The sequence below is a fragment of the Anopheles nili genome, chromosome 2, assembly GCF_943737925.1.
Source record: "Anopheles nili chromosome 2, idAnoNiliSN_F5_01, whole genome shotgun sequence".
Classification (NCBI taxonomy): domain Eukaryota; kingdom Metazoa; phylum Arthropoda; class Insecta; order Diptera; family Culicidae; genus Anopheles; species Anopheles nili.
Genome location: NC_071291.1, coordinates 17,518,769 through 17,536,080, shown reverse-complemented (window position 1 = coordinate 17,536,080; position 17,312 = coordinate 17,518,769).

Here is a 17,312-nt window from a genome sequence, read left to right as displayed (position 1 = left end):
CTTCTGTCGGTAGATGGTACAGAAGCAGCAAATCCGTTTTTTTCTGCCCAAAATGAACGCCTCGATGCACGGTTTAATTTACTTCTCATCCTTTCGAGAAACTCTTCAACGGAACGGTACGCCACTTTCAAAAAGCTCAATATTTGACTCGTCACCGATTGTCTCCATCCGGGCGTATCGATTGTCTGTTGCCAGATCTGCAGCACTAAAAGCGATTCCAAAGTTGCCGTTAGCAGCTGGCACTACTGACAAGAAGAAACTCTCCCATTTCCCATCGAACACGACCGCACACGTAAGCCAGTTTCCGGCGCTCCTTTCTTGTTTCCGAGCTTTGCCAGCGCCGCACGAAACCGGACGAAAGATGATTGTTTCGGCGAATGGCACCGGAAATGTTCTCCTTCCGAAGCGCAAGGTGATCTGGCCTTCCGCCGGCGGTTTGGCAAGCTTTAAAGAACGGTCCATCGGACTGCCGTAACGATCGATCCCGCAATAAGTTATCTCCCTTGTTTCGTTTGTTCGCTCGCTCGCTCGGTGGTGAACGTCGACTTACGAGCGGTTTACGATAATTTGAATCGGACTCGGATAGTGAATCCACCCGCAATTCTACCGCATGATGCAGGGGAACGCCTCTCAGACGATCCACCAGGACGATCCGGGCCATTCAGGTCAAAGTCAACATGGCAGGAAAATAACGTTCGTCCAAATTGGAATTGGTCCTTCAATAGCTGCGCCGGTTCTGACGCAGATCGAGAATGCCATGAGACGGGGGTGGGTCCTTGGGCAAAAAGACTCCATCCACATCGAGAATGTTCGCTTTTTTTTCGCTCTGCACTCGAAGCCGGTGCGGGTCCAAAGAAAACTGCCCGATTTGGTTTTCGATATGAGACCGAATGGAACGGGCCGGCTTGAACCGGGGTCCTAATTTCAATGTTTGGTTGGATGCGGCAAAAACATTCTACATCGTACACTCGAGTTTCGAATTCGCAAAGGCTAATTGACGCAGGGTGAGGTTTGTGCAAGCGCCACGAAACAAAAACATCGAAATGAACCGATTCGAAAGGGGTTTATGGGAGCATATTTTATGATCTATGACTAAACAAAACTATCAGGTCTACAGGTGCACTCGGGTGGTTCAACACACGAATTCCGGCCGACCACCTTAATTGTAGTTTAAGTAAACAGATACCGAACCAAACATTATTGCTACCAGCGCTCAGTGCTGAAACTCCCTCGGAACGAACTAACGCAAAGCTTGTTCGAATAATCACCATTTTTATCTTGCTTGCAGCCACACGGCAAAAAGAGTGTGCGTTAATTGCGCATTATGAATGTTTGGCGTGCAAAAATACTCGCTTGTCGTCGCACGACTCGCTCGTTAGTGCATCGGAGCGACGTGTCAGCATAATTATCGCTGCTTCGCCTGGCACAAAAGCTGACATGAATTTCAAAACTCCCTATTCATTATTCATTATTCCCAGCTCCGTGCCGCTGGGTTCCGTTTGTTTCGGCGAATGGGTAAAGCTTAATTTCTGCCAGTCGAAAGAAAATCTCAAGAATGCTCCCTCGCCGGTACGTGGAAAAACAAAAAATAAGCTTAACCAAAACGAAAGTACCACTCGGCAGCAGAACCGCCGAGGTATGCCAGGGTAGACTAATTTTAATCACATGTCACGCCGTTGGACGACGCAATCTTGTCACGGTATAATTGAAACAAAATATTTAAATGAAGCAACCGCTTTTTCTAATGTATTCCGCACGGTAATTCGGTTCACTCCCGGGACTGGTATGGCGCCACGGAAAACGCCCTGAGCAGATGAGATGAGAAGCTTTTTGCGCCATTCGCCCGGGGAGATAAACTGAACGGGGTGTATTTTTATGCTCACCGGAGGCGGTTTAAATCAAAGATGCGGAGGGACTTCCGTGAATTTTCCGTGCGCCGTTTCCCAAACCATCGCCTGGTGAAATATCGCCGTAACCCAAAAATGCTCGGAAAGCATCCGGGGCTCCAATCCGGTGTCAATTAATAAGCTGAATTTAATTATAACCACGTGGAATTCGATTCCGCTCGTTCTGGCGGTTCCCCGAACGGGGTCGGGTTTCGATAGAATGCGTGAAATGTTGATACCGTCCGAAGCACCGGTTAAACATTAAAACCCGCGCATTTAAGCCACGGATCCACCGGGCCGGGCACAATTTAAGACACCCTTCAACGGCACACTCCGATTGCGAGACAAAAAAGCCATGTGCCATGAATGTTAAGTATTAAATTCTCCGCGGTTTAGCGATTGCATCCCGCGATACAGTTTCGATACAGCTTGCCCGCGGATCGGGTGGAATTTAAGCGCAATGAAATATTTATATTCACGCCACAGCGCGCGATCAAGAGCGGCCCAGTAGTAACGCGCGCGGGCTGGTGGTAAATTAAATTTTCCATCGTTCCTCGTTTCAGAGCCGTTCCGATGCGGATGCAATGGCGACCGAGAAGGGTGCTCACTGAAGAACGGGTGCCAACACAAATGGCGAGAGAAACAACAACAACATACACGCACAAAAAACACGCGAACGACCCGCAATAAGGAAGCAGCGCATAAAAATGCATCGGAAGTGCATCCGCCCGTGCCCGGACGCGAAACAAGCGCAACAACGGCACCCATTCGAAGTAACGTCAGCGATAAATCATGCATATTCATGGCGTTTAATCAATTTATGGTGCACGGCCTGCATGTTGACCACACGTTGTGATAATTATAGTAATTAATATTGTTTTCATTTGCACTTGCCGGTTGCGGGGTCTTGACAGGGCACTGCCACCGCTTCCGAGGGTGCATTTCCGTACTTTCCACGGAGTGGTGTTGTTTTACTTTTTCCCTGCCGACAAAAAGCTGCCGAACTTCAGCATGATCGAAGGCACTTCAGCGCTAAAGCGATTGTGAATGAATTGCGAACGCTCGCGGCGGTGGTTTGCCCTGCTCAAGTCGGTCGTGTTTGCCCAGCCACCCGAACCACTTGGGAGCTTAGACACGTCGCCTAAGTGACGATCGCACAGGACTCGTCACTGCGTCAATGCGTACAATCTATGCACCACACTGATGCCACCAATGACATCAGCCCGACTCGATTCCAATTCGCTCTCAACTGTTTGCTTTCATGTCCTGCGAACGGCGAGTGAGATGAACTAGCAGGGAAAGAAAGGCAAAGAAAAAAACAAAAAAAGAAACTGTTTCTAGGTCGCGCGCCAAGTTCGAGTGAAGTGAAGCCTGGCAACGGTAAAGCCGCAGGAAGGAGCGAGGAATTCTATTACCAACCAAACACCGCACACAATCTACAACAATTCAATTTAGTTGGAGCCGAGCGCACAACATACGCGCGGCAGGACGAGAAAAAAGGACGACGAGCGCGAGAACCAGACCGGGCGAGCACTTCGAGATAAGACCCCGGGACTGTCTGTGGCTCAGCGGGCGAGAATCCCGCAACCAACCGGCACAAAACCCCATCGCGCTCGAAGGCCGACGAAGAAGAGTAAGCCACTTTTCCTGCGGCACTCGAGCCGGCAATCGTTTTTCTTCACGTTCACGGCTACATCGTGGGACAAATCACGATGGGGGTTGCACGAGTGCCACCCGTGCTGGAATGAGCCAGCTCGAACATGGAAACAAGGTGGATAAGAATCTTTGTGCCCGTGTTCGATGCGTTGGTGCTCGCTTGGCGTCGCAACCGATCGGATCATCAGCACGAGCGAGAAAAAAGGAGCCAGATTGATCTGCCCACCCGGGGTCGCTGGAGCATGCCAGGCCGAGCTTTCCTGCGGCATCACCTGAGCCGAGCTTTCGCCCGCAATCACTTTCGCATCTCTGATTTTTCAATTTAATCTACAATATCTTCGAGGATTCCGTCTGCCGCTCGATGGTCGGCACGAGCGAAGGTTGTCTAAGCCTGGCTCGGAACGAAAACCCACGCCAACGGGTGGTGCATTTTGTCCGATTCATGTTTCTTTCGGCATCAGTTTCCGTCCGGCGGATGGTTTTTCCGCTTGCAGTGGGGTTGAGCCAGATTCGCTCCTTCAGTGTTCGCTCACCTGAAATCATAATGTTCAATTTCTCGGAGCCAAGTGGTGCTGAAGCTGATTTAAAAAGTTTATCCTGATTTCTCGCGCTCGAGCATTCGCAGACAGAGCAAGGGAGGGTTTTTTAATATCGCCCTCATGGACTAAAAGAACCGTGATCTAATTGATTCACCTTCCATTACTCGCGACCGATGTAATAAAGTCGTTCCGTTTGAAATCGCAGCGAGAATAATACACCCAAGGGACCGACCGTACCAACCAGATTGCGAGCGAGCGGTTGATCCGAGTAGGTCACCAGAATCCCTGTTTTCCCCGAGCCATGGCAGATACATGATAGGTTAAGTTTACTTCATAAATACTTTCCCTCCGCCGGGCGCGTGCAGGAAGCAATCTCACAATCTCTTGTATCGCTTGATGCCTTGTTAAAACTTTTCCAATAAAGAAAAACGGCAACAAAGTGGACGGAACGGGATTCCTCTTACGACAGCGCACACCGACTGAGAGATAGAGTGAGAGAGAGTGAGAGGGCACACTTAGGAAACAGGGAAAGCAAAAGCAAAATACATAAGAAAAGCACCACCGATACCATTGCCGACATTCCGTTGACGGCACTATCGGGCGAAAACTAAACGCCGTCTATGAAGACCACGAAGAGATGCTTTCCGTTTTCCGGAAAAAGCCGCACGGAATGGGCTCCAAAGTTGCTCGAGAACTGTACTTAAGGCGTGCGCGATCCACAGAACTACAGGCTGACCGAAGCCGGTTGCGGAAATGGCTCTGAGAGGCCCGATTGATTGCCCCACCGAGTGTCGTGTTTCCCGTCCTACCGGGGAAAAGTTTCGTGCTAACGGTTTACGTGGAAATTCCACCACCAAAGTCCTTTTTCCGATCGTACCGACGCATCCCCAGTGCGATGATCGATGCTAATTATTAGTTATGTATCTGGAACAGAGATCGCTACAAAAGTTCCACAAACCGGTCCAGCCGCAGTGGGAGCGAAAAACACTCATCATTAATAACGGCTATCATTACGGCTTGCCGCGGGTTTTGTGATAATACGCGTTTAGCCCCTAATCAATTAGTTCGATCACGTTCCGCTGGTTGTAAGCTTTCGCGTTTGGCATGCAGTACCGGTACACGTGTACCGGTATTTCCGAACGACAAGCCTTAGTTGACCTGTTGTTGAAGGACCTCACAAGGGATTTTATTTCCCCGAACCGGCTGTCAGTAGGCGATGGTGTTTCGATAGAAAAAGAGAAACGACGCCATAAACGTCAATCGCTTGCACTCAATCTATTTCTTGCTCTTTCTCTCGGTTTCTCTCTATCTCTCTCTGTCTCTTTTTCTCTTTACACATTACCGACACGAAACCGTCGGCATTTTCTTCCGCTAGCAGGCTATGGCAAAGTTTATTACAATTCCATTCCACTTATTGTGTCCCTTACGCAGTGGCGCTGAAAACGGCTCGCGCCTACAGTCTGCCTCTGTTTTGCGCGCAACTTTCACCGTTCAAAGGGCAAAGGGCAGCATTTCCTTGGCAGTGAAGCGGGAAAGGCAGGCAAATTGGCGAGCTTTTCACGCGCCTTCAAGCGAGCGGCAATCGATGCTAAATAGCGCCACACTTCTGCTCCATTAGCAGCTCGGTCGGGCGGCCGGGACTCGTGAGCGGTGGGCCAATGGGGTGCAATTTTATTGTCATGTTTAATGCTGCAATCTTTGTAAAACTTTGCCCAATTGTTTTGGCAGGCGCAGCCAAAGCTTGCCCTCTGTTTCTGCCCTCCCAACTGACGGCTGGAAGGAATGCCCGTGGCCCTGGCCACGAGTCGCTTTCAACTTTCAAGTGATCTCATAATTGATAAACGAATTTGCTCTCATTTATCTCGCCGGCGGTGTGGGCGCGCCTGCTTTCACGCAAGGACCTCGAAGCGAAGCGGACAAGCGCACGCTTTCCCTCGTGCCGGTTGGCAGCCGACACACGATTACGCAACCATTACCTTCCGGATTCGGATCCGGATCCGTTTGTTGGCCAACTATTTCTCATCTCCACCAGATAGCTGCGCTCCCGTTCCGTGCGGCTCATAAATTTCGTTTACGCCTTTTTGCCGCGGCATCACGGGAAGGCGGGTGAACTTTAACGAAGTTGCTCAGTCAAAGTTTCCATTACCAGGAGACACGAGTTGGGAGATATGTCAAGAATTTTGCAGCATTCTGGTCGAAGACGGTGCTCGGAAAATGCATCATCCCGATGACTTTTCGCCGCCTCGATTTACGACCCGTGGAACCCGGGGACCGGTGAACTAGAAAATATGTCCCAGACACCCGCACCAAGCGCAAGGGAATCCATATCCTGCCTCCGGTGTTTCTCCAGACTCCACGCTAAGCCTTAAAGCTTCTGCCCTATTCGACATTGTCAAACTTTGGTTGGATGCAAGACCGAATCGACGTCGCACTGCGCCCAACGGGAGAGAGCTGAAATTGAATTACATCGGCTCCCGGACAAACAAAAACATATTTACATACTAAATTCGATATTTTATGCAAATGCACGATCCACATGCATCCCGGTGGTGGTGGTGCTTCGGGCGAAAATAAACGAGCTGCCTTCTGATGGAGGCCTGCCAAAGTGCACGGTGATGTTTTCCGGTTGCATCAAACCCGACCCGGATCGGGTTGTCGTGCACTTTGGCATGCCAGGGATGCCACCGTAGCACCCTTATTACATCCAACGGGGGTGACATCCCGATCTTACGGCAGCGTACGAGGCGGCATCAAAGGGATTTGGACGAATTTGCATCTAATTCAAATTCCACCTTCCGTATCATGGATCAATCGAAATGGACTTTCCATCCCAACCCCAAGGGGTGGGTGTCGTGTGCAACCACCCACTCGGTCAATCAACCATGCCGAGAAGCATGTTTCTCCTCGTCCCGGCCCATTTCGATCGATAAAATGCTGATAATTGATGATGAACCCGAACGGCAATCTTACCGCAAAGTACGGCACTCTGATGGGGTTTCGGTACTTCACCGGAACTGTCGGCACAGGGCCGGCATACCGAATTAGGGCGCAAAATTCCATCCGGCAAATAATGCCAACAATCCACAGGATGCCGTGGCCGGTTGGAGCGCCGTGAGCGAGGCGAAGGGTGGTAAGAACTATTTCAAAGAATGGCGAATCGGGTGACACGGGCGACCGGCCGTTGATCGAATCGTGGTGAAGAGTGAATTTTCTCCACCCCGAGTAGTACACGTGATCGTGATAAATTGTGAAAGTCTCCCACCGGAGAACGGAAGATTGATGTTCCCACGCCACCGGTCCCTTGGGTGGGAGTTTCTGGCGAAGAAAAGCCAACGAAAGAGCCAAAGAAAAAGCTAAACAAAACGGGTCCGGTCGAAGGGACGTGGTCCGGTCGGACGGATGGTTTTGGAAAATGGACGATGGAGAGATACGGCCGACCGAACGCGAATGGCGGAGCTCGGGATCGCAACCCCATGCGCCAAATAGAAGGACCTGCAATAAAAGCGGTCCCAGCTGAAGTGAATGAAAAATGCTTTATCACTTAATTAAGATCATAAATGGACGAATGGCATGAAGGGCGAGGGGACAGAAAAAAATGTGATGAAAACGAAGAAGCAGAAGTAAATAAACCATCCCGTTCGACGGACGACTGACGCCGGACAGCGATGATGGCTGACGATGGGAGCAAGAAGCGGTTTAAATTAAATTCCATTCGCATTTAGCAGATAAGAAGGAGCTCCAGGAAGGGTCCAACGAAAAGTGGAGTGGCAAAATGGGAGGAAACAAAAAGAAAACTAGAACCACACACATACACGCCCACACACACACACGATACCGTCGTTTGATTCGTTTGGTCACCTCGGAAGCTTGCAGAGTGTTCCTCGAAAACCCGCCAACAAAGCCGACGAATCTGTCAACGAATGGCACCCGTTCGCTGGATGGATGGCCGGTCGAGTATTGTACGGCACAAGAATCGGCAGCAATTTCAGTGGCTCCGCGGGCTCACCGGATGTGTGAAAGGGCCGGTTCTTTCCCGGTGGAAGGCGAAATAAAAACATGAAAAGTGCGCAGCAGCCTGGTCCAAGGGAAAAAATGGATGGGATCATCGAAAAGCGAACGGAATCCGAACGAAGTCGATAGGTGGTGTGATGAAAGCGAGCGGTGTTGTTGAGAAGCGATTCCGTTCTCGTGTGGACCGTTTTTTTGGTACTTTTCTGCGCCAGGAATGCTGCTGGTTGCAAACAATCTTGCCGTCGGTGAAACCGCCTTCCTGAAGCCACTAAAGGACCACACGGGACGGTTCGGTTCGCTTGGTTTAGGTTCCGCATTCTGCGAATATGTGTTCTTCAACGTCATCGAGCGGCGTCGGAGCGGTGTCGATGTAATCCGGCGAGAGTGGTTACATGGTGGACTTTGAAGGATTTCGGACCATCCTACATAACGCGGCCTTATCCGGCAAAACAGGAAAGCGAAAAACGAAAAAAAAAACGCACCGCTCGTCGAAAAAGGTAGCACATGCTACCGATAATACGGACTAATATGGGGTAACAATTTCTTATCCCGGACGATGCATCTGCAATCTGGCACTCGGACCCGACTTTCGTATGGCGCGAAAATTCTCACCATTTGGAACACCTATTTTCTCGACCTTCCCTTAGAGTAAGTCGTTACTCATTCGTCTCGCGTCACCATCTGACAACTGATCCGGGGGATTATATGCTCGTTACACTTCACGTTTGGTCGTGCTAATGATTACGACATCTAAATCACGCGATGGTTTTTGGGCGTGAAAAAAAAGGTGTGAAATCTGTTCGTCTATCCACGGAGCATCCGTTTCCGTTCCCGATGAACACTGCTTTCGGAACCGGATGTCAGTTTTCCCTCTTGACAGAATGGAATGGAAGATTGACATTTGTTTTCGGTACTAATAGTAGGCGTTGCTATTGATTGCTTAATGTGGTCAGTATTATTTTTCTCTTTTTTCATCTTCACACCAGTTGTTTGATTGATGTTAGCGTGAGGAATATCCGATGGATGAAAATAAAGCGACTCAACTTCAAATGCTCAGATGAATATAAACGTATGAAAGAAGAAGAGTATAATCTTTTCATATGAACTAAAAAATATGAATCAATTCCCCAACAAATAATGTACTTTCCCTAAACTTGTCGAGCCATCTGAAAACGTGCCGAAAATTTCCATTAGATGCTCTAAAGCGCACCTTCTGATCGACATCTGACGTCATGCCAGAAGCCAGCTAGTAGCAGGTCAATGCGGGTTAAAGCTAATTACGTCATACCCATGCAAACTTCCGATGTTAGTGTGCTTCTAAACAGGGCCTGAAACAACAACAAGCGACCACCTAGTGGTGGAAGTCTGCGCGTAACGGGGGAAAGTTTTCCAACACAATATCTATAATCTCAAGTTGCGCCAAGTTTTTGCTCCCCGAACGCTGCAAGGGCGCTCACGGCGGTGATATTACACAGCAGATAAACTTCTGACGACCGAACGACCGACTGACGTTCGCCATTTCGAGCTCGATGGAACGAAATTAGGTTGGTCCCCAAAATACCCCACGAAGCGCCGCATATTCGCTGAAGTTTTTTGTTTTGTTTGAATTTTATCACACCCTTATGAAGCGGTACCGCTTTTGCCTTTGGCCGACAAACCTTGTTGACGATGATCGGTATGTTTCGACGAACGAGTGATACGGTGCAGAAGAACCGGTTAACAGCCACAAGGATTATGGTGCTAAAAGGATACCACCACGATACAACGCCTAGTTCTCGGCAGAAAACTGTAAATATGACGATGTTTTTTTTTGCAAAATGAATTTCTCCAAATTGAGCATTACTTCCATTCGTTTCGCTTTAAGAAGCAATCTGTAACGAAGATGGCCTCGCTGCAAAAAAAAAATCCCCACAGATGGAGCAGCGTCTGCAGACACGCACGCCGTTAATAGCTTCGTGTGGTTTGAAAATCTCGCATGTCCCGTGGGTCTGCCGAAAAGCCCACGGATTGCACGGATTACAAAACAATTCCCACCCTCTGCATACACACGCAGATACGCATACCCTAATGGACACCAAATCCCACTTTATCATCGAAACTGACGCCTCCTGACCGCGAGACCCACGCCGGTGACATTTCCGGTGCGCCACCCGGGCGCACATCCGGCGGGACACAATAAATTGAATTATTGTCCCCAAGATGGTCACGAAACGCGAGCAAAACCGCGATGGCGTGTAATCCCACACCAAAGATTACCGCTAAATGGGGGATCATTTTTCATCTCACTTAGCAGCGCGCTCGCCATTACACCGACGTTCGCCCATTAGTTTTTGCAGGACATTTTCTTGACCACGGCGCTAATCGCACACGGCGGTGGTTTTGCTCGTACGGTGCGCGGTCAGCATCGTCCTATGCCACATCGGACGTGTAAACATCATCATTACGACGATAATCGTATCGGATGACAACGGGCCTACGAAAACGGGCACGGTAGACGCAAAAGGCGCAAGGAGACACACGTGGCCTGGGACGACGGTGTGCAGTTTCGGTCATTCCAGGACACAAACCACAAACGCGAACGGTTATCAAGATATGAAAAGGACACGCCGTAATGATTCATTTATTAACTCCGCCTTTACTCGCCGCCTGACCTGTCATGGGTGTGTATGTGTGTGTGTGTGTGTGTGTAAGGGTGTGCGATTTTGGGTGCTACAAATTTCCCACAGAAAAAGGATGCGACAAAAGGAGTCAACCATCGGTCAGGCGAACCAGCGAGCCGCGAGCGATAGAGAAATTGGTCCTTTTTTATGTGTACATTCCACTAAAACAATCACCCCCAGGCGCAGCAAAGTTCCACGGGGAAACATTTTCGTCATCACCATGAGTGCATGCCATCCCACAGTACCATTATCTCAATAATCATCATCATCATCAGCGTCATCATCATTAGCAGCCAGCGAGCAGCGGCTTCGTCAGGATTGTCAAACACCATGCGGATGTTAGCCGCCACGAGTCATTAATGTTGCAGAGCTGGCGGCGCTTTGTTGGAGTAACATTTTGTCGCCACTTTTCTGAAAATGTGTCCCACCAGCAAGCGCCCGCTCGATGGAGGGAAAAAAAAGGGGTATCCTCAACCGAGACGGACCGAGACCAAAACCGTACCATGGAAAGCAAACAGCAAAGCCTTGGCGTGGCGTTTGGCAGCACGACTCCCGTGGGGAGGATTGCGAGCGCTGCGTTACAAATTTGTTCGCGATTTTGTTTGAGTAGGACCGGCAGGAATCACTTTCTGGGTTGAATTAGCCACCGCGGTGGCGCGTGTAATTATCGCTCAAACGAGCAGCGGCGTTTGCCCACCTTCGCAAACATGTTCGCAAACGCGCGTCTTAAGCGACCACGCCATCGCGAGTGGGGCGAAAGAAAAACGAAAAAACACGCCCAATTTGTTCAGTTTGCCGTGAAAATCGTCTGTTGGTGTTTTTCCTTGTGCAACGGCAAACATCTCGACGATCGACTGACCGACACGTACCGTGGCCCCTTTTTCGCACGGAAATCATTCGTCACCGCGGAAAACGCCGGTCGCCATCAGCCACGGGAAATAGAACGGAACCGGGTGGTGGCAAAACATGCTACATTAATTTATTTTCGCCACGCCACGGAATGCGACGCGGGCGTCGGGTGTCCTTTCGTGTCCTGCGTGGGACAGGCTGTCCAATTCTCGAAAAAGCACCCATCGGCAGGGATGGTCGTGTGACCGTCCAAATCGTCATTCACCACCCTCCGGAGGGAAAAGGACGGATGCTTTTTTTTTCTTCCTGCCAGGTTCGGGATGACGCGGTTGGCCTTTTTCCCGCATGGCGCACCTTTCCCTCACGCTGGTTGCCACGTTGCCACGTTTTATTTCCTAATAAACTTTCGCCAATGAAACATAACCGGTGGTACGTGATTCGCTTTTGGGGCAGGTTTTACTGCTTCATTTTTAATGAGATGGGTTGGTGGACTGTCTCCCTTGGTGCCCGCGGTCCCGGTGCTCCCCGTGGCATTAAAACATCATTCCCGCTTGGCACGTACGATATGAATCGGCAGGAAAAGAGCGCCAAAGGGTGCGAAAGGGCGCATATGGAAACACCGAGAGAGAGAGAGAAAGAGTGGGTGAGCCGTTGAGTAGGAGAGCCATTCCCGTGGCTTTCAAAGAAGTGAGACGAACGAAAAAAAAAAAAGGAAACGATGAAGGAGGAACGAACAAAATGGCACACCTTTACCGCTTCAGTGCCTATTAAACTCGCCACGGAGAGATGGTTGGAGACGCGTATGTTAACCGTTCCCGCGAACAGGGCAGCAAAAAGGAATGGAAGGATGTTTTAAAAATGTTTCAAACACCCACAACCCATCGCTCCCACGCGCGCATCGGAATGATAAGCGGTTGGTGGAACATAAATTGGTGCCGCTTGTTTCGCGATACGAAAGCGTCTGCTTCGCGAGCGTTCCGGGCTTTCGGGCTGTTTAACGCAAAAACCCCTTACCTGTGCTGGGATTTTGCTCTTCCGCCCAACCATCGCGCCTGTGGAATGTTTAAGGGAATGGCATTTTAAGCGTAAATTACAGCGACATTATGAGACGAGCTTCCATATTTAGCGAACCCGTTTGCGATATCACGCGGACTCGTCGTCGTTGAATATTGCCTCGAGCAATTAAATTATCGCTCATCCAGAAGCATAAATTTGTGAACGCAATCACATTTAACGAGCCGCCCGTACTACACCGCTAGAGGTGGAAAACCACTTGCAAGGCGCCTGATTAGGAGTATCAGAAGCATCCTTCCGGCACGACCCGAATTGGCTCAAACACTGATCCAATGTATAGATCGGTGATCGGTGCGACACGGTTCTCGTCTCAAGCAGGCCAGATTACGTGAGCGCAAATGCAATTAGCCGACCAACGCGCAAGTTCCGGAAGCTGCTGCACTACACGGCGTGGCGTGTTGACCTTTTCTCAGTGAGGTGTAAATTTGCAGCTCACCACAGCCACATGTACGATGTCCGGTGCAATTTGCATCTCTTATCGCAATCTTATCGGGCGAAGTGCATGCATCCACGCCGACACCCGACGTCGACGATGCTGATGACAATGGTTTGCGGGTCACGAAATGCATTATCATCCGAGGCAAAGCACAGTTGCATCCCCTCGACATCAACGGCAGTTGTACGTTTTGGCGTGTTGATTGACTCACCGGCGCCATGCGGAGGCACGTTCTCGTCAGTTTCGATAGCACCGATAGCTTTAATCCAGTAGCGACCGGGCTTTGAATCTGCTAATTTGCGATTATGTCAGCCCGCTGTCACAAACGCCATCGAGCTTAGATCGGGATGTTTGACACATTTTTTATCGCTTGTCTCGTGAATTGTGCCAGCAACATCTCATCAATCGAGCACCTTTCTTGACGAGCTTTAAAGGGGATTATCTTCCGCAGTGTCGAATGTGCCAGAGTGGATCAAACTTCGACATCTCCGCTCTCGATTAAGCTGGTGGAAAAAAAAATCGCCATGAAAACAACCCGCCATGGAGCCATCCCGCATCCCTGGGATGGAAATTCCGACACGGTAAATTTCCGGACCCTCCATGCACCGGTAGCGGGTCGATTCGGCACCGGTAATTACGGAAGCCGCAAGTTCGGCATGTTCGCTCGTGGTGCATCAAATATTCATATGCAATTAAGTAACGGCAACAAACCATTCATTCGTCCTTTCAGCACCCCACTCACACCGGGTGCAGAATGTGATGCGTTTGCCCAAAGCGAAACGAAAAGCATTTCCACCAGGTCGTGCATGTTTTAGGTGTGTGGGTTTTTCGTACAGCGGTCCGCCCGGAAATTCCCAGAAAACTCTACCGAAGAGTGGTGGTCTTCACCACATCCACTTCCTGCTCCACGACGACGGTGTTTTTCGCTCTCACCACCCGCTACACTCGGGGAATCAATTAAAAGCCCATCAGCCCAAAACGCTCCCTAATCCGCGCCAGGTGCAGGGTTAGAACCGGGGTGCTTACATCCGTCGGCATCAATCAACACGACGGCTGGGTCCGGGTTGCCGAGCGGTTGGTCAGATTTCCCGGTTCAATTTCTTCGGGTCAAGCGTGTGAACGTCGTGTGACACCGTCAGGCTCTCTGGTGGGCTCGGCCATACGTTGCTCATCGCTACGGTACGTTTTAGCACGCATAAATATTGCAACACGCTTGGAGGCTGGTGAATAATTACCGCTCGTAAATCTCGCACTTCTGCTTTGGCCGCTGGAGACTTGCCCTTGCGGTGCGGGCAAACTGAACCCGTCCATCAAATTCCACTAATGTACCATTGCGTGTCGAGACATTCGTCGACCGAAAGCGTTCCAATTGCGTTGGTGCCGTAAAAATAAAGACAGCAGCAAACACGGCACGGCCTCTTCATCTGCAAGCGTTAACAGGCATTGACGAGGCTCTTGATAGTTCTCGTGAAAAACGACGAGTGAGATGGCCGGTAATGAACACCCAAACACAAACTGCTTCCCTCCGTAATCAGTTCATAATAGCTCTAACGTAATCGAAAATAGGATTTCCAGGGAGTATTAAACAAACCACAAGTTCCTGGAAGGTATTTCGATCTCGCATCGCACGATTAAACCCGACACTGGCGTGGCGCTTTGGTTCGCAAATCGTAGAAACACTTGTTCGAATGCTGTTAAATTTAAGTTCAAGCAGGTGGAAAAAGTCAACCCATATTACCGGGAGCAAATAGAATGGTAGACCTGGGGAAGGAGGCAAAAAAAAAAGATGAAGTAAAACCTGAATACGGCAGCCTCAAAGTCGGGCTACGAATAATGACTCAATTTTCCCGACGTCACTTGCAGCGAGCAGCAGTAATCTGTGCCGTGGCTTCATGCAGATGAGGAGACACTTCTGGCGTCACGGTGTACTATTTTTTTTTTGTTTGGTCTTCACCCAAGCTCAAAAGGGCACAAAAACGGTTCACCGAGAGCCGTGTGGAGTGGAGCAGATATAAATCCACCCAGCCAACTTCAAAGAATGTTTCAGAAATGGTCGCAAGCCAAAAAAAAAAGAAAAACGTAAAATAAAACGCGACCACCAAGCGTCAGCTTCAGCACCGGCGGAGCGTATCGTGCACCAGCAAGCCCTGAAGGGCGCCAGGGCGCTGGAAAGCCACAAGATTTCATTCGATGGGAACTTCGCAAAACCACTCGTGAACGGCGGCAGCGATGAGAGAAAGCGAATCTATTACGGCACCATATGCAGGGTGGCAGAGTTGGCTTCGGTTCTTTGCTGCACTTTCCGAACCAAATTGACTTTCACGCTTGCTTTGACCTCGGGTGGGGAAAAATTTCCATCACCAAGCAACGGGGTTGCTGCTGCCGTCCCGTGGTGTGGTGGTGTTGAATTAAAAACTCATTAAATTTCGCCTGTGATCATATTCATCAATCTCCTAATTGAATGAGCGAATTTTGCCGCACGCTCTGGCCCACCAGATGCTGCAAAGCCACCTGAGAGCCAACCCGGGCAGCAGGATGATGGATGGTGTGGTGTCTGCTCTCTGCCCACCACGTTGACGCGTTCGTGGTGCTGAGGAAAAAGAGAGAGAAAAAAAACAACCTCCCAACAACGCACGCACAACCGCACAATTTTCGATGGTAAACGTTTAGTGTCGCTTTCCAGCCGCGTCACATCGTAAACCCCGTTGACAGGATTGCACCGCGGGATGAGAGCAATGAGACACGATATTAGTCATCCACCTACAGCCTGCGATCGCGCGATAACTCTAACGACAGTGTCATAAAATATTCGGCACAAATTCACGTCCATCAAGGTGTCAGCTACGTGGTGGGGGTTGAAATCACTGCCAAACCGACGGCCGGAATCCGCTGAAAGGGTTATGAATGTGAATCGAAAGGACTCGCTCCCTTCGCGATCGCGTTAAGCGACGTGTGTGATGACACCCCCGTGGCGCAAACGAGCCAAATTCGAATTAGCACAACGCGGCACCGAGCGAAAGTGGAGCCAAAATTTATGGCCAACCAGTTTGTGGTTGACACGTGGCGTATGCTGCGGGATCAAGGACGGTTAATTTCGGTCGGGCTGGGGTGAGTTGTGTTAAAAACAAATCATCGGATCGTTGTGGGCCAACGATTGGGTTTGTCGATTCGAATCACCAGTAACAGTGGGCTTTCGGGCCAGATTTATGGTTGTCATGTAGTTCATGGGGTAAAATCTCATCCCACCCTCATCGCGAAAAAGATGCCACTTACCTATTCTAATATTTACAAGCATGTGTGTAAGCAGCGTGGCAGCGACGAGCAACAGGTGCAGGTGGAACCGTTGATGGTAGCTCCTAGCACGGCTTTTCCACCGTGGTGCCGATGTGTCCTTGCCAGCCCACCGCCCAGTGCCATCCGGTGCACCATCTTGAGCCACCGATCGTACATCATCGTGGTCGCGTTCCGGCGTACCGGAAGCGAGGGCCGGCTGTTGCGCCCGGCGGTTGTAAATTTCCATTCTGCCGCGTGCTAATCTCACGCGCTACTCCGTGGTTCGGCTCGCGGTTCGTCGATGGTAATCGATTATTTATGCCCTAGCCTTGCGTTTGTTTGCGTACACTCGCGCGCGTGGCGGGAAAAGCGGTCGACGACACGCGACGACCGGCTCGTCACGTCACTTTAATGGGGTCGCGATTCGTTACTTCTGGCCGTCGATTTGTGCTGTGCTGTTTCTACGGCTGCTGCTGCGGTCGCTCGGCACTAATGTAAATGTACGCATTTGTTGCGACCTTCCGGGGGCCAGTCAAACGGTCGTAAAGTTCGCGAAGGATCACCGCAACTGGCACGCGTTAGCCTTTCGTGGTGTTTTTTTTTCTCTCACACACTGATTTTCACTCGGTTTCACTGGGAATGCCTAAAAAGGTACACTACTGCTTGGGTAGGGCCTCTCGCACCGCCCAAATACCTCACCGGCCGCACCGGTGTCGAAGGAATCCATCACCTGCGAAGAAAGAAGTCGATGGCGCCCCGAAATGGGGTGTAAATGGAACGCCAAAACAAAGCCAAAAACCAACGCTCGAGGAAATTGCCCACAAAATGGGTGCCCGCATTGGGCGTGTTGGCAGGTTTGGCTAAACAAACTACTCACGCACCGGCAAGACTCTCGGTGCAAAAAAAAATGGCCACTAAACCACTACAA